The sequence below is a fragment of the Pleurodeles waltl genome, chromosome 12 (assembly GCF_031143425.1).
Source record: "Pleurodeles waltl isolate 20211129_DDA chromosome 12, aPleWal1.hap1.20221129, whole genome shotgun sequence".
Lineage (NCBI taxonomy): Eukaryota > Metazoa > Chordata > Amphibia > Caudata > Salamandridae > Pleurodeles > Pleurodeles waltl.
In genome coordinates, this window is record NC_090451.1 from 572,224,834 (window position 1) to 572,251,646 (window position 26,813).

Genomic DNA, 26,813 nt, shown 5'->3' on the forward strand with positions numbered 1-26,813 from the left:
CCCTGCAACGAGGAAGCCGGCTCTGAATGGAGCCGGCGGAGTTGCAGGGGTGCGACGGGTGCAGTGGCACCCGTCGCGATTTTCACTGTCTGCAAAGCAGACAGTGAAAATCTGTATGGGGCCCTGTTAGGGGGCCCCTGCACTGCCCATGCCAGTGGCATGGGCATTGCAGGGGCCCCCAGGGGCCCCACGACACCCGTTCCCGCCATCCTGGTTCTGGCGGTGAAAACCGCCAGAAACAGGCTGGCGGGAAGGGGGTCGGAATCCCCATGGCGGCGCTGCAAGGAGGATTCCCTGGGCCAGGGGAAATCCGGCGGGAAACCGCCGGATCCCCTTTTCTGACCGCGGCTTTACCGCCGCGGTCAGAATGGCCCTGGAAGCACCGCCAGCCTGTTGGCAGTGCTTCCGTCATCCGCGACCCTGGCGGTTTTGTACCGCCAGGGTCGGAATGACCCCCATCATCTCATTAGCATTGCCAAATATCATTAAAAAGCCCCACATAACATGGTAAGAAAAATGGAGCACAGGAAAGCACTTAACTGAAGCAGCCGGAGCAGCAAAGAAAGAGGGGGCTAGAACATCTGCATGAGGTCTTTAGAGACATGCTGGCAGTGGATTGAATCAATTGTTTCTGTTGCTTTTCCTGATGTTCTATGGGAAATGTAGTATTAAAGTATTTGAACATGGCTGTTGTTGTATAAATAAAGAAGAAAGTGAAGTCTAATCCTCGCCTCCTGTCCTGTCATAGAATTAGCTATTGAACTCCAGAACCTAACTCAATATGTCAAACACTAACCTGGAAGTGGATCCTATGACAGCCATATGTATCTCCTGATGCTAGCTCCCAAGTCCTCTCCAGTGTGTGTGTTCCTCCATGGTCTAATTAAACACGAGAAAGGCAAAAGCCAAGGAAAGGAAAAGGAATGGGATGAGAGAGAAAGAGAGATCGGCACATGTCAAGAACTTCTTCCTGTATGTTATTGCATGGTGGTCCTGTAAACAGTGTCTAGTCTTGCTGTGTGGTGAAGAAGTCTATATGGAAATAAGAAGGACAGATTAGGTCACTTCTGGTATTTACTCTTTTTAATCGCTAAACTAATTAGTTAGGCCTTCAAACTGTACCTTATGTACCCCCCTTTTCCTCTTGTAAACTGTGATGTTGTGAGTGTTGCGTCTTGGAGTATCCTGATGACCAATGCTCCCTATAAGTTCTCTCAGTCTTTCTTAGTTGTAAAATAACAATTGTCTCTTTTCTCTTATATTGGTGACTATGTGGCAGGTCAGCCCCCCCTAAAGAAGTTCTACAGTTCTGCGCAAGTTCTAACATTCTGTGCAAGTTCTACAATCCTGTGCAAATGCTAGCATATTAACGATTAAAGTCAAATCTTCTTTGATTGCCTTTCTTTTTTCCTTTTTCTTTCTTTAGACTCTCTGGAATGATGACCTGAAGCTTGGTGTGTCACCAGTAGCCAGGAAGTAGCAACCGGAGCTTCAGAGCGGAAGCATGACCACGGAGATCCTTACAAGGTGAGTTCTTAACAACATGCACCGTATTGCAGCATGGACACGGTTTAAATGGTAACCATGCCCAAGATGGGCACCTTCTCTTACGATAGATGCAAATGTCACAAGAGTTCAGAATCTAGTGCATTCTGTGGAACCACCCTCTTCAGTGAAGCTTCATTTGTCTTTGCTCCCACGACATCCCCACAAACAAGATCCTGGTTTGTTTTTGGAAGCCTTTTTGGAGGTCTAATTGTGACCCACTGCTTGTGTGGGGTGCGAGCATACTGGGCAGGTTAGATAGTAGCATATTTCACTGCTGGATCACTGGGCTGGACCTTCAGACCTGACACAATAGGCATATTGGCCAAATATAAAGGGAAGGTAGGGAGACAAATGGAGAATATCTTTATCTGCAGCAATCTCCCCACCCATTACTTCCTTCCCAGTAAACTTCTGGTCCAATGGTGAACAATTCCACCCCTTCCGCAAAGTATAATTGCCAGATCAAAGACAGAAAAAAAAGAAGATTTCTTGCCTGAGTTTACCTGCGAGAACATAAATCACTTTTCTCCATAGTCTACTTTCAGCCTCACAGGAAAGTCGTTGTCCACACGGGACCGTTTGCTGGATCTGGATTCGAGATAACATCTCTAAATTTTGGTCGTGGAAAAATGGGAGTCTCACATCAGCATGCATCACTTTCTTGGTTATCTGCCTTCTGCAATATTGTACTCCTCCAATCTGTATGTGGAAGAGTAACCAATCTGGCAGCCTTACCCACAGCTTGTTGAATTGCCATGGACTCGGAGTCCAGGAGATCCCAAGAAACATGCATAGTTATTCTACAAAGACTCAGACAGAAATCATGTAGGGATCCCCAACACCCTCATCAGGGGCACCCTTTGTAAGTTGTTCAAGTGCTTTAGTCTAGAATCCAGGTATGTATGGCATTAGCACCCATGGCATCAAAATGCATGCCTTTCCCACACATGCAATACCATATGTTGACCTTTACATAATTTGTCATTATATTGTGGACCTTTACTGCCAATGTTTTTGGTTTATGTTATAAATAAAAAATTTATATATATATCATCATCATCAAATACTTTATTCGGTTCAAATAAAAACCATAAAAGACATCATATATATATACATACACAATTCTCAGACATACAATAAAAAACAATATCAAAAAGGGTTTTGAATACCAAAAGCAGCATATATATAATTTAACACAGCCTGTATTATCTCTTTGTTTCCCAAATTGTATAAATAAGAAAAAGCAAGATGGCTAGACCTAATACCCTTGGATATAAAAATTGGACATAAAAACCTTCTTCTAGGTGCAATATAAAGGGTACAAAAAAGGACAAAGTGTATAGTGCTTTGGGATGTTTTACCGTCACAGCAACATGGCGGAAGTTTCTTAAACCAGGTGTGACAGGTACGGAATGCTACTAAATAATGTATAATATTCAAGCGTAGCCTAGTGAGTAAAAACCTATGCCGCTCAGAGCTAATAATATCCAGGTATAACAAAGGCTGTAGTTGGTATAGCGGCATCCTCTCCTGATACCTAGCTGTGGCCATGTTTAATTTTGGGTCATGAGTTAAGTGCCAACATGTCTCCTTAATCCTTTTAATATCATGTCCCACTAAAAAGTCTGGGGCAATACAAAACTCCCCTGCCCCAAGACGGAGAAGAGTAGAGTGAACGTATCTAAGCCAGGGTATGTCCACGAAAGACAGTCCTAGATCACTGTTCTACACAAGTGGGCCTCGGGATTTGACCAGATTTTAAGCTATAGCAACACTGGTTGAAATTGTATATTGTCTGATATGCCCCTCATACCTACTTCTTCATGGCAAAACATTGCCGAGACATATTGTGGGACTGCTAATAACCTTCTTAAAAATTTGTTTTCAACTACTTGGAGACTTGAACAATCAGCATTGCCCCAGACGCCTGCTCCAAATGTTGCAATGGAAGAACATTTACTTTTAAAAACAGTCAACATCTCTTTAACCAGTTTGTGCCCCAGCTTTTTAGAAAATCTAAAAAGAGCATTTATGGCTCTTTAGAATTGCATTACGTGGACACTTACTAAAAATTTCCAATTAAAATCTACGTCAATGGGAACCCCCAGATAAGTCAAATTTATAACCTTAAGTATTTCTAAATCTTCCAAGGTAATTTGTTTTACTTTTTGCTAATTTTGGACCGCTCTTCATCACAGATGATTTTGTTCTATTCGTATAAGACCTAGGTTTCCCCTAAACATATTATAAGCATTTAATACAATTTGGAGACCATTTGCTGTCCTTGAGATAAGTACAGCGTCATCCGCATAAAGGAGAACTGGGATTGGAGAGTTGTTAATAAGTGGCAAATCCTTCCCCATTGCACATAAAAACTTTTCCAACCCATTTATATAGAGGAGAAAAAGGAAAGGAGCCAACACACATCCCTGTCTTACCCCTTTCAAGGACACAAGTTTATCTGTTAAATCACCCTCCTGGGTAAAACGAACTCGTGCCGAGGTGCAAGCATGTAACCTACTAAGTAGAACAATTATATCTTTGTCCACCCCCATGTTTAGCATAACAGTCCACAGTTTCACTCTGTCAACTGTGTCAAATGCACAGGACAGATCCATGAAGGCTAGATGTACACAGACCTTTTTTGCCTTTGTGTTTTTTTGAACTGTCAGGGTCAGGTTAAGAGATTGTGCAATTGTGCCCAACCCTGGGCGGAACCCATACTGCACCTTTGACAAACAGTTAGTCTCCATTGCCCAATTTTCCAGCTTATTTAGAATCACTTGACCTAATATTTTAACTGAGCTATCTAAGCGGGAGATTGGGCGTTAACACTGTGGATCAGCCCTATCCCCCTTCTTAAAAATAGGCACAATAATTGCCTCTCTCCAAGTATCTACTAAGGGACCTATCATAGAAGATCTCAAAACATTAGTAAGCAATGGTCCCCAAAATTCTGGGATCGCTTTATATAGGTCAACTGGGATTCAATCAGGACCAGGAGCTTTGCCTGAGGGGCAGTCTTGAATTGCTTGTATCACATTGGCTACTTCTATTGTGTTACAGAAAGCTGCACCTACTGAGGCATTTCTTATTGCCATAAGGCAATTCATTTAATCTTGGGAAACACTAATCACAGTAATAAACATTTTAGAAAAATAATCCACCCATGTTTGGGCTGGTATAACAGTGCTCATTATAATTTTATCCTTATCATTCAGAGGGGCAGAGTTAACCACCTGCCAGAAAGCCTTTGTGTCTTTTGTTTAACATGCCTCAATAAGCTCATTCCAAGCAATCTCCCTCAATTCGATCTTCCTGGCAGCAAGTGCTTCCTTATATGTCCTTCTTGCCACTTTTATAGCATGTCGATTTTGGGGGGGAAAATGTGGTTATTTTCTTTAGTTCTTTAAGGGATGAGGCACATGCATGATTAAACCAACGAGATCCTCTTTCTTTACTGGTACTAGGGCATTGCAGTTTGTCAGCCATATACCTTGTCAGGGCAGAAAATGCCTCGACAATTTTGTGTGGGGGCATGTCTTCCCCCAAAGCAGTTATGACCTCTTCCCTTTTATTCAACATTAAGGCCCTCATTACAACCCAGGCGGTCGGTGTTAAAGCAGCGGTAATACCGCCAACAGGCCGGCGGTAAAAAAAAGGGAATCATGACCATGGCGGAAACCGCCAACACAGAAAGCCACTTTAACACTCCGACCTCCATGGCGGTAGAAACAAACACAGCGGCGGTAACCAGCAACAGACAGGCGGAAGACAATGTACCGCCCACTGTATTACAAGGCACCAATCTGCCAGCTTTTCCGGGGCGGTACCAACGCCATCAAAAACACGGCGGAAACAGTACACAGAAAGGAAACCACTCACCTCTCGACACCCAACGAGGAACCAGGACGCCATGGAGCCCGAGTTACAGGTGCTACCAATGTTGGTTTACCTCCTCTTATACCAGGATCATCAAAGACGGTGGCGACGACCATGGTGAGTACTGCACCTAGTACACAGGGGGGGGGGAAGAGAGTGACACACACACGCAACACCCAACACCCCCACCCCCAACACCATACACACAAATACATGCAGCAACATTACATATACACCCCGTAACCCTCTGGAAGAACGTAAGGACAAAATTAAATGAGTTTAACGAGTGTAATCATCGAAAATACAGATAGGGAAACAGGTCTGTTACAGATCATTGTATACAAATCTGTGCAGCAACTACACAAGTCCGGATAGTGTTCCATTCATTGTCCAGGGACCAGTGGTCCCAAAATGCATGGGCGAAGCCCACACATGATACCTGCCTCAAAACGGAGAGAACACTGCTGGGGCATCTGGTTGAAAAAAAGACAGGCACCTCAGGGGGAAGGGGAGGGGGGCACCTCAGCCGGATGATGGGATGACACCACTGATCCACGAGGGGGCTCCATGCCCACTGATTGGTCCTGGGGAGTGCAAAGCCACAGTCTCACAAGTCTCTCAAGTGGGTGGTTTGCCCACTGATTGGCCCCGGGGAGTGCAAAGCCACAGTCTCACAAGTCTCTCAAGTGGGTGGTTTGCCCACTGATTGATTGGTCCTGGGGAGTGCAAAGCCACAGTCTCACAAGTCTCTCAAGTGGGTGGTTTGCCCACTGATTGGTCCTGGGGAGTGCAAGGCCACAGTCTCTCCAGTGGATGTATCTCTCCACTGGTTCTGGAGGGGGCATTGTGCCCAGAGTGCTTCATCCTGCCAAGGACTGGGGTAGTGGATGTATCTCTCCACTGGGCCGGGAGGGGGCTTGGTGCTCAGAGTACTTCATCCTGCCAAGGACTGGGGTAGTGGATGGATCTCTCCACTGGTTCTGGAGGGGGCTTTGTGCCCACAGTGCTTCATCCTGCCAAGGACTGGGATAGTGGATGCTGTTCTCCACTGGTTCTGGAGGGGGCTTGGTACCCAGAGTGCTTCATCCTGCCAAGGATAAAGTGAGTGGATGCTTTTCTCCAGTTTTCAAGTGGGTAGCTTGCCCACTGATTGGTCCTGGGGAGTGCAAGGCCACAGTCTCTCCAGTGGATGTATCTCTCCACTGGTTCTGGAGGGGGCATTGTGCCCAGAGTGCTTCATCCTGCCAAGGACTGGGGTAGTGGATGTATCTCTCCACTGGTTCTGGAGGGGGCTTGGTGCCCAGAGTGCTGCACATGGTGTGTGGCAGTTCCCATTCCAGCACCTGGGTGTCAGAGCCACGAGATATCCTGGGAACAGGTAGCATGATACTCCATGGAGGCAGAGACACACTCCACCCTGCGGCGACATAGCCTGCCAAGTGCTGGTACTGCCAGTGCTGGTTGTGGTGCCTCATGTACTCTGTGCAGGGTCCAGGATGTCTCCTGCAGCCTCGGACGACTGCCCACTGGGGATGATGGTCATGTCGGCTGTGGTGGCACTGTCTGAGCACGTCGCGGGGCAGGTGGCATTGGTTGCGGCAGTGATGCTGGCGGTGGTGCATGTCAGCACCTGTGGAGGGAGACAGCTGGACGTCTCCTGCAGCCTCGGACGGCTGCCCACTGAGGATGATGCTGGGGACTGTAGCAGAGGTAGCAGAAGTGCAGGTGGACGTGTGGGTGGCGGTGCAGGTGGGCGTGCAGGTGGTGGTGGTTGCGGCGGTAGGCACCGCCGTACAGGTTGCTGTTCTGTCTTGCAGAAGGGGTGTCACCAGTCCCTCACCCAGAGGCTCTGTGCCCAAACCTGCCTTCCCTTTAGCCTTGTGTCCCTTCCCCACCTTGGAAGTTGCTGCTGGGACCTTGGCACTGTCCTCTTTTGTCTTGAAGGAGGCCTTGCTGGGTGGTTGGTGTGGCTTTTCCCTACAGCATGTTGTCCCCTTGATCACCTTGGCAGGTGGCGGAATAGGGTGATCCTTGGCCTCACTAGGTGGCACACTGGCAGCCCTGATGGGTGCAGCCTTTGATGTTTCCAGACTTGCAGGGACCACACTGGATGATGATTTTGTGGCTGAGGTGCTGGGCCCGGATCTGGACATCCTGGCCCTAGGGGAAGGACAGGGGGGAGGTGTAGGGAAGAAGTCAATGTTAGCCAGGAAACATTTTTCAGACACACTGGGACAGGAAGATGGAGGGGGTTTGGGAGTGGAGGAAGAGGTAGTGGTTGTAGGAGGTGTACGTCTGCTGAGTTTGGGGGAGGGTGCATGGGTTTAAAGGTGTGTGTGCCGGTGTTTGTGTACTTTGGGAGGAGGGCTCATAGACACACTGGGAGAGGACACAGGGGACGTGTGCATGGTAGTGGGGGTGGTGATTGCACGTGAGTGGTGTGTGGTGATGGGCGTGCGGGTGATGGAGGTAGTGGCTGAGGATGTAGTGCATGCAGATGTGAGTGGAGACGAGACTGGGAGGGAGTAGGAGGACGCAAAGGATGGGGACACAGTGGAGGCAGTAGATATTGGTGTGTCTGCATGGGGATGGTGTTTGTGTGAGTGCCTGTGGGATGTGTGGTGCTTATGTTTGCTATGTCCACTCTTGTGTGTGTGTGCATGCTGGTCTGATGGTGTGCTTGGGATAGGCTGAGGTACATGGGATTGGGTCTGGGTAGTGGAGGTTGGAGGGGGGAGGCTGGACACAGGGACAAGGGCTGCCATCAGTGCTGAGGCCAGAGCCTGAAATGCTCTCTGTCGGGCTGCCGCGCCAGAATGAATGTCCTCAAGGTATGCATTTGTTTGCTGCAAATGCCTCTCGACACCCTGCATGGCATTCAAAATGGTTGATTGCCCAACAGTGAGGGATCTCAGGAGGTCAATAGCCTGCTCACTGAGGGCAGCAGGGCTGACTTGGGAGGGCCTGAGGTGCCTGGGGCAACGGAGATGCCCACCCTCCTGGGTGAGCGGGCATGGGAAACTTGCTGAGGGGCTGCTGGGAGGGCGGTGCTGGTAGGGGGGGTGGCAGCTGTACCTGTTGTTGCAGAGGGCACAGAGGTGCCCGCCACCGCAAGGGAGCTCCCATCAGAGGAGGAGTCGCTGTCGCTGGTGTCTCCTCCTGTCCCCGTTGTGGAGCTTCCCTTGCCCTCCATCCCACTGGTGCCTTCAGACTCCATACATTCACCCTCCAGGGCCATGTGGGTTGCAGCTCCCTCCTGCTCCGGTGCCACTGCTCCACCGCCAGATGATGCTAATGCACACAAGGACAGGGTGTCAAAACAAAAAGGGGGGGAAAGACAGAGGTGACACATGGCCAATGTCTGCAACAACACCACCGTTGGCGGATACAAGACACAGGGAGGAGCCCTATTCACTAGGCCATGCACTAACGGTTCAGGGGAAAATCACATGCCCATGGGGGACTGTGCCTAGACCCATTTGATGCACACCTGGAACCCACAGGAGCCTGACTAGGTGTAGAGGGCCACTACCACTTTTGCGGTTGGACTGGCAATGAGCTTGCCTAACAATGGATCTACCCTGGCATGTTTGCCCTGGCATAGGGGAACCCAAAGCCCACTTCCCCCACCCAGAAACCTCATAAAGCACGCAGAGTCAGCTGCATGAGACTGTACTCACCCCCTTGTGGCTGCTGTGATGCCCTCAAGCGCCCATCCAACTCTGGATATGCCACCGCCAGGATCTGGTACATCAGGGGGGTCATGGTGCGATGGACATCCCTTCCACGTTGGGAGGCCATCCCCACCTGGGCCTCCGGCGTCTTCTTGCTCCAGGGGCACAGGTCCTCCCATCTTTTGCCGCAGTGGGTGCTCCGTCCATGGTAGACCCCCAGGGTCCGCACTTCCTTGGCAATGGCACGCCAAATACCCATCTTCTGGTGGGCGCTGACCTAGAGGAAAAGTGAAGTAAGAATAGATTTAACTCCCCCATCCGGTTCTTACTCATTGGCCATAACCTCCCACCCTGGCCCATAAACACATACACTGACCATCCTCACATGCTGGCCTCTGCACACACCCCACCTCTATCTTCCATCGACGCCATTCCATACATTCATGTCCCATCCATCATGCTCACAGTGTACTCACCTGTTTGTCTGGTGGACCGTAGAGTTGCGTGTACTGGGGAAGGACCCCATCCACCAGTTTCTCCAACTTCTCCGCAGTGACGGCAGGAGCCCTTTCCCCAGACACTGTAGCCATTCTCGCTTCCAGACTCAGGTCACAGCAGCACTTGCAGTGTAGGTCCTCTCCTGTTGAAGGTCAGGTATCAAGTGAGTGAACAGATAGAAAATGGTGGTCACGTCCGCGGCGGTGCGTACTGTCACCGCCGGCGTACATCGTCATTGACTCCTGGAACCCATAGGGCCCAATGATAACCAATGCTGAATTGCGCCGCGGTCTTCGTCAGCCTACCGCGACGCTGCACAATGCCAGCGCAGTTACCTCATTTCCCCTTGTCCCTCCTTACAGGTCAGGCAGCCGCCATTTCAGGGGGCTACATGGCAGGGCCACTAACTGCGTCACAGCAGTTTTGAGCAGGAATACGGACATACAGCGCAAAACACTGATTACATCACATTTGTTCAAAACACCCTTGTGCAAGCTATGTGGTGTATGACCCTCTGCTCACCCTTCTCCTCCATAGGGCACGTCCGCTGGGGTAGATGATGAGATGGCGTCACCCTCCGGTATACAGACCCCTGGTGGACCTGTCGACAATGGAAGACAGACACATCATTATCATCTATAGACTTGATCGTGCCACAATCCATGAACTGTGTGCCCAATTGGAGCCAGACCTGATGTCAGCTATCCGCCATCCCACAGGAATCCCCCCTCTAGGGCAGGGCCTGTCAGTGCTCCATTTCCTGGCCAGTGGTTTCTTTCAAACAACAGTGGCCATGGCATCAGGGATGTCACAGCCAATGTTCTCTAACGTGTTGTCCAGAGTGTTGTCTGCCCTGATGAAATACATGCGCAGCTACATCGTTTTCCCCCAGGTGGAGGATTTGCCCACAGTGAAAGGTGACTTTTATGCCCTGGGACATACTCCCAACATCATTGGGGCAATTGATGGTACACATGTGGCATTTGTCCTCCCCCCGCAGGAATGAACAGGTGTACAGAAACCGCAAAAGCTACCATTCTATGAATGTCCAGATGGTGTGTTTGGCAGACCAGTACATCTCCCATGTGAATGCCAAGTATCCTGGCTCTGTGCATGACGCTTACATTTTGAGGAATAGCAGCATCCCTCATTTGATGGGGCAATTCCCGAGGCACCGTGTGTGGCTAATAGGTGAGCCCAAGGTCCCAACACAGTTTACATAGGTGTCTGGGTATGGTAGGGTCCCTAAGGGTTGATGTATGTCTCACAGTTGTCCTTCGATATTTTCAGGTGACTCTGGTTACCCCAACCTGTCATGGCTACTGACCCCAGTGAGGAATCCCAAGAAAAGGGCAGAGGAACACTACAATGAGGCACATGGGTGAACTAGGAGGATGATTGAGCTTACTTTCGGCCTCCTGAAGGCCAGGTTCCAGTGCCTCCATCTGACAGGTGGCTCTCTGTACTACTCACCGAAGGAGGTGTGCCAGATAATTGTGGCATGCTGTATGTTGTTCAACCTGGCTTTGCAACTCCAGGTGCCTTTTCTGCAGGAGGATATGCCTGATGTTGGTCTTGTGGCAGCTGTGGAGCCTGTGGACAGTGAAGAAGAGGAGGCAGAAGAAGAATATATAGACATCCGAAACAACATCATCATGCAATACTTCTAGTGAGACACAGGTAAGAGACTGGCACTTCTCCTCTCATATCATACTACTGTAGGACATTGCATGATTCTGGCTGTTTACCTCTGTGTACGGACCCTGACAGTTCACTTTGGCTTTCCATTTTACAGATCTGTGTACCACTTTCTGCCTTTTGCTATGTCTACTGCTGCCCAACAACTGTCTAACATTGGTATGTGAAAATTAACATTGACATTGCTATTTTTCAGATAGGTTGCAATTACACATTTGTGAAAGTACAGACTGACTCCAGATTCAAGGGTGTTTATTTCTGTGCTAATAAGTGGAGGGGGCTGTGCAATGGGCTCGGGTGATTGTGGAGGAATGTCCATGGTGGAGTCCAGTCTATTGGTATCACAGGTGCATTGTCCAAGGGGGCATAGGAAGTGGAGTAATGGCAGTTCAAGGTGGACAGGGTAACAGAGTGGGACAGAAGGGTGACAATCAGGAAAGTCTTATTTCCTGGCGGGGGTCTTGGCAATGTTCTCTGTCTTGTTCCTGGATCTCAGGGACCGTTTGCGTGGTGGTTCTCCTTCTGCAGGGGTGGGGTGCTGGTGTCCTGTTGGTCCTGTGGCGGGACCTCCTGTCCACTAGCGCCGGCAGAGGTGGAGGGCTGTTCATCGTTCAGGCTAGTGTCAGGGGCCCGTTAGTGTGCCACTGTGTCCCTCTTGGTATTGACCATGTCTGCCAACACCCCTGCAATGGTGACCAGGGTGTTGTTAATGGACTTCAAGTCCTCCCTGATCCCCAGGTAGTGTTCCTCCTGCAGCCACTGGGTCTCCTGAAATTTGTCCAGTACCGTGCCCATGGTATCCTGGGAATGATGGTATGCTCCCAGGATGTTGGAGAGTGCCTCGTGGGTTCCCTGGGCCTGTCCTCCCCCTGTCGCACAGCAGTCCTCCCAGCTTCCCTGTTATCCTGTGCCTCTGTCCCCTGAACCGTGTGCCCATTGCCACTGACCCCAGGTCCCTGATTGTCTTGGGTTGGTGAGTTTGCCTGGGGTCCCTGTAGTGGTGGACACACTGCTTATTGATGTGTCCTGGGGACAGAGGGATGGGCCCGCTGGGTGGGTGTTGTGGTGGTGTTTCCTGAGGGGGGAGGTTCAGTGGTGGTTTGTGACAGTGGCAGGGGAACCGACTGTCCCGAGGTCCCTGATGGGCCGGGCTGGTCATCTTGATCCAGGAGTGCAGAGCTGCTGTCGTCACTGTGGGCCTCTTCTGTGGGGGGACTGGATATGTCTGGTACCTGCTGTCCGGTGACGTTGGGTAGGGGTCCTGTGGGGGTGTAAATGCATAGTTATTGTATCTGTGGGTGACATCTTGTCCAATGTGTGAGTTACCCTCTACTCCTGTGCTTGGCTTATTGTCTTTGGCCTTGTGTGATTGTTAATTTTAGGGCCTGGGTGAGTATCTCTACTGGACATGCTTTAGTGATGGGGGTCCATGCATTGGTGTAACATGCAGGGCTTGGTATTGGGATGTGTGGATTGTGCTAGTGGGGTATCTGTGGGGTGTTGGGGTGATGGGTGTGAGGGTTGGGCTAGGAATTTGTGATGGCATGCAGGTAGGGTGGGGGATATAGTAGTAAATATTTGCCTTACCAGAGTCCAGTCCTCCTGCTACTCCTGCGAGGCACTCAGGATGCATGATCGCCAAGACTTGCTCCTCCCATGTTGTTAGTTGTGGGGAAGGAGGTGGGGGTCCACTGCCAGTCCTCTGTACAGCTACCTAATGTCTGGATACCACGAAACGCACCTTCCCCCGTAGGTCGTTCCACCTCTTCCTGATGTCATCCCGTGTTCTTGGATGCTGTCCCACTGCATTGACCCTGTCGACAATTCTCCGCCATAGCTCCATCTTCCTTGCAATGGATGTCTGCTGTACCTGTGATCCTAATAGGTGTGGCTCTACCCGGATAGTTTCCTCTACCATGACCCTGAGCTCCTCCTCAGAAAACCTGGGGTGTCTTTGAGGTGCCATTATGTGGTGTGGGTGATGTGTGAGGTGCTGTTTGTTGTGCTGTGTGATGTGTTGTGTTGGTGTGTGTTGTAGGAGGTGTGTGGATGTTGTATAAGTGATGGTGTTGTGTTCCTGTGGATGCTGGGGTTGTGTTTGCTATTCTCTCCCTCTCTCTCTCTCTCTCTCTCTGCCTCTTCCAAGAAAATCATTGTAAGGGGTTATGGGTAATGTGGGTGGGTGTTTTATAGTGTTGTGGGTGTCGTGTGTGTATGTGTATCAGGTGTGTGTATTTTGAATTGTCCAATGTGGTTGTGTATTGTAAATGTGTGTGTATTTTGAGAGCGGCGGTGTGTACCGCCAATGGTTTACCGTAGTTGAATGACCACCGTATTGATTCGTGGGTCGTGATAGTGTGGGCGTAGTTCTGTTGGCGTGACGGTGTAGGTTTTGCTATCGCTAGTTTATCACTGACCTTTGGTGTGGCGGACTTGTGTGGGTGTCTGTATTGCGGCGGATTACGAGATGTGGGTCATAATACCTGTAGCGGATTTCCGCCGTAGCCACGGTGTCTTGACGGCCGTCAGAACGGCGGTAAGCAGGATTTACCACCAGGGTTGTAATGAGGGCCTAAATCTCTAAAAAAGACTGTGCTTTTCAATTTCTTCCCACCTGATGGTCAGACCTTTCTGTGGAGGGGGCTTTATAACAGGCAATCATTCTGGTACCCTTGAATCCTTGTCCAAACCCAATTTTGTTTCTAACATTAAGTGGTTATGATCACAGAAACAAGTTAGCATTACCCTAAACGTCCCAACAAAGGGGGTAAGTTCTCTAGAGTAAACAGTAAAATCAATTGTAGGAAGGGCGTTTTCCCTTATAAACGTAGGAATCCCCTCATCCACTGGTGTTGGAAAGAACAAAGAATTAGCAGCCATCACACAATTAAGAGCATTTCCGTAAGGGGAGTGTTTAAAATGTTTCGTAGGGCAGTCATATTCATCATGGAGCCCACAGCAATCTAAGAGCTCTGAATCACAGAGATGAACATTAAAATCACCAACCCAAATTAATCTAAGATCTTTCTTACTCACTTTCAATGCCTTATGTACCATGTCCTCAAGGTTATCAATAACACTAGTGTCTGTCAGATCGAAAACATTATTATATTAGTTAATCAGCAACACGCCATATGGCTCATTTAGTTTAAGAAAAAGGACCAGATAATATGGGGTTGCATCCATGACACGCACATCCACCCCTTTACCAATACCGATATAAAGGTGACCAGGCCTCCCTCTGCCCTACCCGCCAGAGACTTAATTGCAGGAGCACTATAAGTAGTATAACCATTAATATATAGGGGTCTATGAGCCATGTTTCTTGGCAGTAGATATAAGAATTTTGAGTCACTATTTTTAACCAATCTGGATTCTCCAATTTGGACTTTAATCCTGCCACATTCCAAGAGATAATCCCTGATGCAGCCACATCAGATGTAGTGCTCCACTAGGCTGCAAAGTAGACAAGTATGATATATCTGTCTTCTGGTTTTCTCCTGGAGGGCACCCAATTACTCATGGTCAATCTAATTGCTCCAAAGAGCTCAGAGGCTCAAAACTATTAAATAGCGGCAAAAGGGTATCAGGAGACCTGGGCACACTGAGATAGTGAGGTTTCTGTTTATCTAAACAAATTAAACAGGGTGGCTGAACCTGCAGAGGAGTACTAATGAAATCTGTAAAACGTTGTACTCTCATAGATGCTAGAGCTTTTGTTGAAGTTAAAAGATAATGATACAAGGTGTTAACTGACCATGGGTTCCTGAAATTTTAAATCATTCAATCCCCTTGTGAGGTCTTAATTGATGTGCCAACCTAAGGGGCCCTCCTTACAGTTAAGATTTCCCTGGGAAGATCTGTCCTCCACCCGAGTTCTTTCCAACCCAATGTAAAACTTTATTAAACAGTAAGGAATGGGACTCAGAGTATGGCTTGCTTAGTATGGGAACATTATCCAAGATTAAATTATATGGGGCACGTGCCAACGGAATCCTCGGGTAAGGTAGCTGGGGTCGTAAAGATGCAATAGGCTGGGCCAGTTCCAGACCTTTGCAAGCCTCATGTTTGTCGACCCCCTGCTGATATAGCAAATTTACAGAATGTCCTATTATTACAGGGCTAAAAGTCTTTGAAACAGGGTTCTGCATATGATTTAGTCTTCCTCCTTGGTCTAACAGAGTAGCTTGGTCTGGTAAATTTACAGTCTCGGCAGAATTAGACTGGGAATTACCCCTCAATAGTGGTAAGTTGACTGACATGTTCCTTGCCCCCAATAGGGTGTTGACTTTTTCTTCAAGAGATTCCACTTTATTTAGAACCAAGCAACATATCTGCCTTATGTCACTAAAATAATTATCAAACTGACTAAAGTAATTGTTAGAGCTAATAGAAGGTTTCTTATTTCCAGTTTGCTTCCCAAAGGTCTTCTCACATATCTTTTTTGTGGCTTTCCCTTACCACTCTCTGTTCCTGTTATGTCCTTCCCATATGAAATGGAATTTACACAAGGCGGGGCTGAATCTGGAGATGGACTTGTCACATGAGAAGGGGCCCGATGTCTACCTCTTTTTAAAAGGGGACTCTCAGCGACTGTATGGGAAATTGGCTCAATTAGGAGATCCTGGTCCAATATGACACATAGATTCCTTGACTTAATCACCTGAGATTTTGCGGAGGGAGACATTTATTCTATCTAATTTTTTCTGTTTTCTCTAGACTTGTTCCCAGACTAGCTTCTACCCTCCCTATCTTCGATTCAATTGCACCCATCACAGAGGTAAGATAACTAGTTATCAATTTGGGGCTAGAGGTCCCTAAACATGTACCCGCTGTCTCATGGACTCCTTTGTGCTTCCCCATCAGGCCTACCAATTGGGAGGTAAAAGCTAATATAATTTATCTATAAATTAAATAGTGTCAGAGCTTATCCTACCAGGTAGTCAAAACAAGGGGGTAAGAGATTGGGCCCATCCTGGCCTTGTCCGGCCATGGACGGGCCTGCTCTTGGCCCGGTCTTCGTCTGGGCACTCCCGTGCGCATCCCGCGTAGCGGGCCCTGAGTCAGTTATTAAGTGCCCCCAGGTGCAAGTGCAGTTACAAAAGATGTCTGGGGCAGTAGTTCCAAGCCCGCAGCCGCCGTTTGAAGAAGCGTACCGCATAGCGGACCCTGAGTCAGTTATTAAGCACCTCTGGGCATGCAAGTGCAGGTACAGCGGCGGCTTCCTGCCGCAAAGATGTCTGGGGGCAGTAGTTCCGAGCCTCCCAGCCCCGTTTGAAGAAGCGCCCCGCGTAGCGTGCTCTGAGTCAGTTATTAAGCGCCTCCGGGTGCAAATGCAGGTACAGCGGCGGCTTCCTGCTGCAGAGATGTCTGGGGACAGTAGTTCCGAGCCCCCCAGCCCCTCTTTGATGAAAGGTCCCACGTAGCAGGCTCTGAGTCAGTTATTAAGCGCATCCGGGCGCAAGTGCAGGTACAGCGGCGGATTCCTGCTGCAAAGATGTCTGGGGGCAGTAGTTCTGAGCGCCCATTTGAAGAAGCGTCCCGCGTAGCGGGCCCTGAGTCAGTTATTAAGCGCCTCTAGGCGCAAGTGCAGGTACAGCGGCGGCTTCCTGCTGCAAAGTTGCCTGGGGGCAGTAGTGCTGAGCCCTCAGCCCCTGTTTGAAGAAGCATCCCGCGTAGCGGGCCGTGAGTCAGTTATTAAGTGCCTCCTGGCGCAAGTGCACGTACAGCTGTGGCTTCCTGCCACAAAGATGTCTGTGGGCAGTAGTTCTGAGCAGCCCAGCCCCCAATTGAAGAAGCGTCCCATATAGCGGGCCCAGAATCAGTTATTAAGCGTCTCCGGGTGCAAGTGCAGGTACAGTGGCGGTTTCCTGCCGCAAAGATGTCTGGGGGCTGTAGTTCTGAGCCCCGCAGCCCCCTTCTAAAGAAGCGTCCCGCCTAGCGGGCCCTGAGTCAGTTATTAAGCGCCTCCGGGTGCAAGTGCAGATACAGTGGCGGCTTCCTGCCACAAAGATGTCTGGGTGCAGTAATTCCGAGCCCCCCAGCCTGCGTTTGAAGAAGCGTCCTGCGTAGCAGGCCCTGAGTCAGTTATTAAGCGCCTCTGGGCGCAAGTGCAGGTACAGCAGCAGCTTCCTGCCGCAAAGATGTCTGGGGGCAGTAGTTCCGAGCCCCCCAGCCCCCATTTGAAGATATATATATATATATATATATATATAAAAACGCCCCAGTGACGGTCGCCACTAGGCAGTTATAGTTAGGACCTAGTTTCTATAGAAAAAGCCTTGTTTTTGTTTTGCTAATAACTTTGGCACCGTTTGATGAATCTCCACAAAACGTTCTAAAAAAACAACGGTAGTCACTTCAGCTGTTGTCTGAAAAGTTTTGGGGTGATCGTTCAAGTAGGGGCTGAGAAAAAGGGGGGGTCCCAAATCACGTTTTCCCCATTAATTTTTGCATAGAGATTTTGAACAGTTATAGTTACCTTAAGGCACGAGTTATAGTTACTTAAAATAGCTCTAACTAAAACTTGGGAAGTTCTAAGGTTTGGTGTGTTTAAAATGTGAGTCTAACTATAAGAGAATTTCCATGGTTTTTTAAATTCTATTTCCTAACTATAACGTCCCTGTAACATTTGTTTTTTTCAGCGAATATACATAAGGAAAGGTAACGTAAGGTAAGGTAGTAAGGTTTTAACTTATGTTTATAAGAGTCTAAGAAATTCACTGAAAAAACTAAGTTTAAAGTGAAATTATAAGTAAAATACAGTTTTAAAACCAAAAAACACAGAAATTCTACGGCTATATGTAACTGACATAACTATAACTTGTACTGCCATAGATTTCAGATGTCTTTAGTATTGTAATATGTGAGGTCATGATGTGGGGCATGGTAAGCCGGGCTGCAAGATGGCTACCACGCCATGATACTATGCCGGTTGGGTGAAAAATCTACCATTATTCTGAATATTGGGCTGCGTTGCCCACAGCATTGTCTACGAAATGCTCCTTTCTTTGGTGGGAGGTATCTTTGGGGCTAATTATGGTGGGTTGGAGATAGTGCTGGAGGCGTCTTTGGCAGCATTAGCCTACATCTGCGATGCCTGGTGATGAGTACCTGCCTCAAGCTTGCCTCCAGAGTCAAATGAGGAGTACAGTCCAGAATTGTGAATGAAGTTGATCCGGGCACCAAATGACCCTCGCTGGTGCTGACGGGAAGGTCCTGTGACAAGAGGCGGCAGGTTGTGAAGCAAATTTTGATCCTGCCCCCAGCTCAGGGTGGACAGGTTCTTAGCATTGCCTTGGAGTAGCCTGGATCCAAAGTCTAGAGGTGAGTGGGTCCTCGACTGAGCTGTTTGTCGCTTAGTAGTGAGGAAAGCACTGCCACCTCATGGAGTTGTGGTGGGCAGGGTTGTGGTGGGCAGGGACCACAGCAGAAGCTGGTTATGCAGCCCTTGCTCTCCTTCGGTTTGTCTGTTGCTAAGCCCTGTGGCCAGGGAAACTGCGGGAGAGTGCTGTCAGCTGCGGCCCGGATGAGGACTAAGATGGGGGCTCAAGCCATGTCTAATGGGACCAAGCCTTTGGGGTCTTAACTGAGTCGGCCTCTCCCTGCTGTGCCGCATGACTAGATTACCCCTGCTCATATTAAGACACCTGTTGAAGCTAAGGGTAGCGGATGCCAAGTGTTGGTTTGCAGTCTGCAGGGCTTTTACCTGCTCATGCCCCCTGGGGATCTGTGGTGTGGAAGGGCCTCTGACTCCCTTCCTGATCACTGCCACCTCATCTAGGAGTCGTACTGTCACTGTCAGATTGGCCTGAGACTACCTATAAAACAACAATCTCCCACTGTTATGCCTAAGGGGTAAACATAACAGGACCCAGCCTAAACTGTTGTTTGACAGGAAGTGCTCCTTGAGACCTACAGGCATGGAGGCTGGTAATGTACATGCTGAAAGCCAGGGTAACTCCGATGGGCATAAAAATCTTACTCACTGACATGCACTACAATCTCCACACAATAGAATCCAAAATTGCCACTTTAACCAATTGCTTAGATTGAATGAGCAATAGAATTGACAAGCATGATGACCGCTGGAGCACCTTGAGCACAGCGTATCTGATGGAGAAGATGCAAATTCAGTACATAATGAGCAGCTATTACGGATGTCGGAAGTCCTTGAGGTGGAACCAGCTACAAATGAGGACTGTAATGTACAAGATCGCAGACTATGTGGAAACCCAGCTTAGGTCTGTTTTTGAGGCCAGCTAATGACTATGTTCTCCATGGAGCATGAACACAGGTCGCTGGGTTCTCAACCCCTTGCCTGGCGCTCCAGCCCGCCAGATCATCACCTGCATGCTTCATTTTCAGAGCCCACGGTTCGATCCTGAAGCTTACCTGCGAAGCAGGAGAACTATGACACCAGGGCATTAAAATTTCAATATACCATGACTTTACCCTGTCAATGCAGGCTGCTCATAGAGAATTTCACCCCACCAAGTGATTGTTGATAAAGGCTGGCCGACCCTACACCCTCATCTACCCAGCTAAACTCCAGGTCACCAATGATAGAAAGGCTCATTTCTTTACGGACCCCAAATTAGTGATCACGTTTTATTGAAAACATGTGTCTAGAGCCTCAGTGAGAGGGGATGCTGCTGCTGCCCACCATGGCAATGTGATCAGCGACAATGACTAGGAGACCCACAATATCTACCTTGGTTAGTTTTAATTCACTGTGACGTGCCTGACGCTGGGGCAAGACCCTAGCTCTGGTGAATTCTGTGACTTTGATCTTATGAAATGCCCATGTGAGGCGAGATGTACTCTTAAGTTGCGAGCTGGCAATCATTTCGCTTCTAGCTCAAAGCTCAACCAACCACCCACCCCTTCCCGGTGATGGGGTGACCACTTGGCTTGCCAGGCTGAATAACCCCCATTTGGTTGAAAGGAGCCTTATTTGGATTAAGTGTATCATTTTGGGGGGAATTCAGAAGGGCAGACTTTTCTTCATGGGGTTAGGGGAGTTGACATAGAAAGATGATGGGATGTGTTGTGCTTTTGTTTTATTAGCTGTTGCTGCGTCAGCCTCTCCCTGCCGGGGCCATGATCCCACGGGTGGAACAATGACGGACGCCGGGCTGGAGATAGATATCTCCAGCCCGGCGGCTGTCACCGCCATGGCGGTCGGAGGGGTACATTGGCGGGTTGGCTTCAGCCAACCCGCCAATGTCATAATATGGCGGTACGTACCGCCAGCCTGTTGGCGGTACTTACTGCAATATTTCCATGGACCGCCGGGGTCATAATGACCCCCATAATGTCTTGGGGTATAAAAGGCATTAATAAAACCAACTGGGGAAGCCACATTTACCCACATATTCATCGTATGCAGGGGGGACACTATTGTAATCAGGAAGGAGGTGCAGTGGCAATCCCTTAATTCACTGAAGATATGTTGTCCTCCATGGTTATCATCAGAAAGTAATAATCGTTGTGTGGTATGTGTGTATGGACCAAACACTGACTCCCCTGACTTCTTTTTGAACATCTGGCATAAAATTCTTAACCTAAGAAAATTGACAGTCATCATTGGTGGATGCTTCAATGTAGTGTTGAGTTCAAAAATAGATAAATATCATGCTGCATGGAGACCTCATCCCCAGGCAGCTGCACAACTACACTCAATTATGACAGAATATTACCTGGCTGACATATGGTGGGTTAGGCAGCCTCAGAAGACGGAGGGCACATGTGTTACTACCTCGTCTGGCATTGGGGCATGTATCAATTATTGTTTGGTTATTAGAGATAATACCGCAGATTCCCCTTGCTAGGAATGCAGACTTGTGCAGTTCCCCAGCACTCTTTAGGAGACCTTCAAGGCCTATATCTGTGGTTCCTTCATGTCTAAACAACTGGAGGTCCTTCAGGATTTGCAGACTAGTCTTAGCATGCTGGAGCGGGGAACTCGGCGCATGAGCTGTACTATTTTCTTAGAGTGGAGACACTTTATCTGGCTAAATTTCTTAGCAAACTCTCAGAAAATGAAGAGGCTGCTAAGAGGTAAACTCATTGTCTACTTAAAGAAGCCACCAACAGATGCTTTGCTGTGGGTGGTAGGGCTAAAAAGACTCTAGCTGCACTGCTTACCAAAATGTAGAGCAACTAATATACACTGTGATGGAAAATGATTAGGGTGAGGCATGAGACTCAACAGACGAAATTATACAGCCAATGTTTCAGTTTTGCTCTGGCCTATACAGCTACTCCATCAATATTCCCTTGGAGCAGTTTGTTAAATACTTTGGTTCCATTCAGCTAATCTGGCTCATTACTACCCACTGGCAATATCTAGATGCGCCATTTGATGATAAGAATATATTTCAAGTAATTTTCAGCATGGCCGTTGGCAAAGCCAGCATCCTGGATCGATGACTGGCCAATTTTAAAATAATTATACCCTTGGGGTGGCCCCACATTTGTGTGAGATAATGTACAAGGAGGTTATAAGTACTAGATGTCTCTCTCCATCAGTTAGAGAAGCCCTGATTGTTGCTATACTTAAGCCCAATAAACAAACTGATCTCTGTTATTCATATAGACATCTGTCAAACTGCTTGCAAACAGACTCTTCCCTCTCCTTCCTGATATTGTCTGCTGGACTTGGCGGGTCTCGTCCCAGGAAGCGTGAAATTTGCATACATTCTGTGCCCTGCTTCATAAGATAGATCCACAGCTTGGGGGGGTGGTAGTTCTCCTTAATGCCACTTAATACTATTAAAGCCTTTGATTCTCTGTATGGCCACACATTTTCACCTCAAGGCCTGATTTAGATGTTGGCGGTAACAGTCCCCTAGTCAACCTTTTGACAGGAAAGCCGTCCGCTGCTGTGACAGTTCACCTGCCATATTTAGATGCCAGCGGGAGCATAGGCGAAAGCCACCATCGCTGGCAAGAATCTTTACTCATGTCAATGGCGCCACAGACAAAATCGGTTAGCAACGGGACCACAGCCCCTTTTACCTTTGAGCCAATGATGATGTGCAATTCCGCTGACGTAACTGTGGCGGCTAAACCTTCACAGCTGAGTTGCCAGTTTGGGAACTCTATGAATACGAAACTCATCTTTTTATCGCTTTTCATGTGTCCTGCCGAGATGAACCTGCTGCTACCAGTCCTTCTGTTACCCCTGGGCCAGGTCCAAGATGGTAATAAAGCTCGTTGTTGTCAGAACAGAAGGTAAGTCACAGGCATTCCTGTTACCCTCGTAGCATCACAATAATACTGGCCTCGTACATGGCTCAATAATTAGTGTAAACACCACCATAATGCTGCGCAATGCTGAAGTGTGTAATGTTGTAGTCAAAAAATGTATCAGAACAGATCTCAAGATATACGTATCACCCAACAATCTGGAATAGCTAGCCTTCATGCCAATGGACACATATACAAAAAGTCTCAACAATCATAAATAGAAATGTATCTGTAAAGGTGTGTGCAAAAATGTCCCTAAAATATTGAAAGTAGCAACTCAAACAATATCTCCAATTTAAACCAAACAAGCCTATGATAATGTAGCAATTACACTACAACATGCTACAGGTGGGTATGCACAGAACGTAATACGGTTTTTAATGGTGAACTACAAACATGGCAGGGATGTATGAAGGTCAAATGTCCCCTTGGTGTGTGCAATATATCATAAACATAAGATCCCATTTAACTATCAAGTGACAGGTTATCTGTGTAATGCATATGTACATATTATTGACACATCATGTAAAAAAAAAACCACATGCATTCTCCACTCATAAGAACAAAAACACACATAATTTTGGTGTAAGTGCCAGTAACAACATGAACGCCTGCACCAAAATTAATATGGCCATCACTAATGTACAACACTAATGTATGCATTTAAAAAATACAACTAAAATATAAAACCTGGGCTTGTCGCTGTCACAAATGAAAGTAAATACAAGGCTCGCACAATAGCAGAAAGCACATCATCAGCAAACAATTAGTAACAATAAAAAAATAAGACCAGGAGAAATGTATTTTCAAAATAAAATGTCTTTATATAAGTAGAGGTAAGTCTCTCATTGAGAAATAAGAAAAGTCCATCTGGACAAATGGAAAAAATATATACAAAGGCATTAGCCCATGTGGGTCATAAGGGCTGTCAGGCCCATCACTTGCCTCCTCAATGATGTTAGTGGGGGGGGGGGTCTTTGGGGTTGGGAGTAGTAGATTGGAGGGGGAGGGTTTGGGTTTAGGAGTGGTGGGTTTGGGAGAGGTAGGTTTAGTAGGGGTGGTGTGGTATTTGGAAGGGGTGGATTTATGTTTGATAGGGGTAGGGTGGGATGTGGAAGGAGTCAGGGCCAGGGAAAATGGGTATGGTGTTCGTGTGGGAGTTAGGTTTGGGAGGTAAAGGGAGTGTTTCTTTCTGTTGCACATGTGTGTTGAAAGTGTGGGTACTTGAGGGTCTTGTGTATGTGCTATAATTTTTTAATTGTTGCTGATTGTCTGTTGAGTGGGTAAGTGTAGACGTTTGTGTCGAGTATGTGTGTGTAGTGAATGTGGTATGTGTCGGTGTGTCTGTGGGGTACTGGTGCATGCGTTTGTGGTGGTGGGTGTGCTGACTGGAGGTGTGCTTGTGGTATGTGTTGCTGTAGTGGTGGGTGTTGTGTCTGTGGTGGTAGTAGGGGTGTGTGGTTGTGTTGCGATGGGTTGTCAGGTTTCTATTTACGTCTCTGGAGCAGAATGCAGAAATTTCCCAATGCCCTACCCTGGACTCCTCAACCTCCAAGAGAGAGTAATAGAGATTTGAGTAGCCTAAAGGTGGGGAAGGGGATCGGGATAAAAGAAGAGACTGCCTCATCTTGGTCTTCTAGATTCTCTTCCGTCTATTCAGTTTTAACTCTTGTGTTGCACTGTTGATGAACTGCAGTAAATGTGTAAGGACACATAAATACACTTATCTATTTAACTACTATCTCTTCTAATCTGTTACAATTCTATTCTTTTAAACTCAATATTTAACATACCACTAACGTACTTGGCATTAGCTCCTCTTTGCGTGAATAATATTTTAAGTCTTCTCTAAATCATAATATTGTAATATTAAGTATTTACATTCTGAACAATAATAATAACATTATTTTTCCTTTTTTCTCCAAACAGGTACTTGTGTGACCAACGGATTATGGTAAGTTCTGTCTTTTGCTGCTGTGGGTGCAGAAGAATCTGTAAGTTCTATAACATTCTTTAATTCTCAGGAAATGGGGAAGGAGGAACACCAAGCGTATCCTGTCTCTAACTTAGGCACACCTAAAACGGAAGGGTTCAAAGCAAATGTGAGAACAGAAGTGACTCACAAGGCTCTGAGACTCTGACTCTCAAGAACACAACATTTATGGACATGCTACTCCCTTTCTGGTAGATGCATGCACTAGAAATAAGCTGTTAACCAAAATAGGTTAGACACTAGTCTAGGAAATGTTACTCACAGGGCATAGGAATACTGAGTCTGTGTACTGAAGTTAGGCTATGCCGACGGCTTCAAATGCTCCTAGCTACCATAGAAAAATGTTGAACTCCGGACTGATATGAAGGTACTACGCAGAGTGGCGCAGAGTAATGCATGAGCTCTAGTCACAGGAGTGTGTGGTTTTGAACTTTACATGCTCCTAAGATTCTTTGGCTTGAGCTCTATGAAGTTTCTAAAGAGAGTTGTCAATAACTAGACCACTAATTACCAATGTGAAGTGAACGCTATTCTTGAATTACGTTTGTGATAAAGAGAAGCCCAAGTGGGTACATTGATATTGGTCAGTTAGAATGACTTTTGATCACCTGATTTTAGTTTCTTGACATGGGTGCACTGACTGGGGGTGTGCTTGTGGTGTGTGTGGGTGTTGGTGTAGTGGTGAGTGTTTTGTCTGTGGGTGTGTTGGGGGTATGTGGTTGTGTCATGGTGGGTGCACTGACTGGGGGTGTGCTTGTGGTGGTAGTGTGTGTGGTGTGTGCATATGTGTGTTTGTCTGTGTTTTTTTACATGTTGGTATGTGATGCTTGTGGTTGTTGTGGGTGCGTGCATATATTTGCATGCGCTTTCTATGAGACTGGTTGAGGGATTTTGGATGGGGAAGGGAAAGGGGTGGGAGTCTAGGCACAAAGTCGGGGTGGGTCGGTTGCTACGTCCCATGAGGAGGTCAGACCATGATATGACTGCTATTGGCCAGACATGGCACTGTGAATGACATTCAGGTAAGCCAGCATCTGGGATGGATGGAATTCAATAACGCAGTCTGGCCTACAGTAATCGTTCTTAAAAGATCAACAGCTTCCTCAGTGAGCATAGCCTGGGACACCGTGGCAGGGGCAGATGTGGCTGCAGAAAGGGTGACATTGCCCCTTTTAGAGGGGTGGCTTTGACGAACTGACAGGGAGCAAGAGGGAGGGTGGAGATTAAAATGGGAGGTGAACGAAGACACTAGTGTCACAGTCTCTCCAGGGTCCACCCCCACAAGGGACTGGTCTTCATTGGAGGTCTCCGAGGAAGATGTAGAGTCATTGGTGGCCTCTGTTCCAGTCCCCTCACCCTCCATGCCACTGGGTCCCTTAGTGTCTGTGGTGTCCACACCTGATCCCCTGTGGCCAGCTTCATCCCCACCGATGTGGCCTCTGTCACCTTCACCTGCCCAGTTGATACTGAAAAAAGAAACAACAGTTTTAGGATATCTGTGACAATATAATTGGACATCAGTGTACATCACACATTTGCAACAAGTTCAGTAATCCCCCATCTCAACTCCCATATGATGTATCCCTTTGTCACCTATATTATAGTCCACTCCATAACAAAAGTTTTCAACAGCATGAGTAAACACATAGGCCTGGCTACATCTCTTAACCACTGTAGTAAAGAGCTAAAATTGATTCACTTCTCCCAACGGGTAAGATTTTTGAATGGAAATTGACTGCTCAAGATGGGTCACCACAATATCTATGTGATGTTACCTTCCATATGTAAATGTCCCTTTCCATATTACATTGCTCTCCATCATCAGTTTCTCCTCAGGGCAGGACTAAGGACTCCAAAATGTTGTCTTCTGGATGCACAACTCTCTCACCAATGTAGACACATTCCTGTCTGTTGCAAACAATACAGTTTGGCATACAAATTCACAATGGCAAACACAGACTGGCTTACATACACATTTGTGAAGGAATAAGGACTCAGGTCTAGCTGCTACTGTCTACATTAATTTACTAGGAGTTTACTGGACAAACTGCTTTTAAACATGTGTCAGATAAGGAATGATGTCACTGTACACACAATACCAATACTTTCAGTGCAGATGCACATTCTCATATTGTCATAGCACCAACTTAGCAGTGTCAAGTCTGATATATAAGCTGCATCATAATTATGCAGATTGTCACAGTTACCAGTAATGAAGCCTACATTCACTACACGCAAATGTGACATACCATTCCACCTGACCCAAT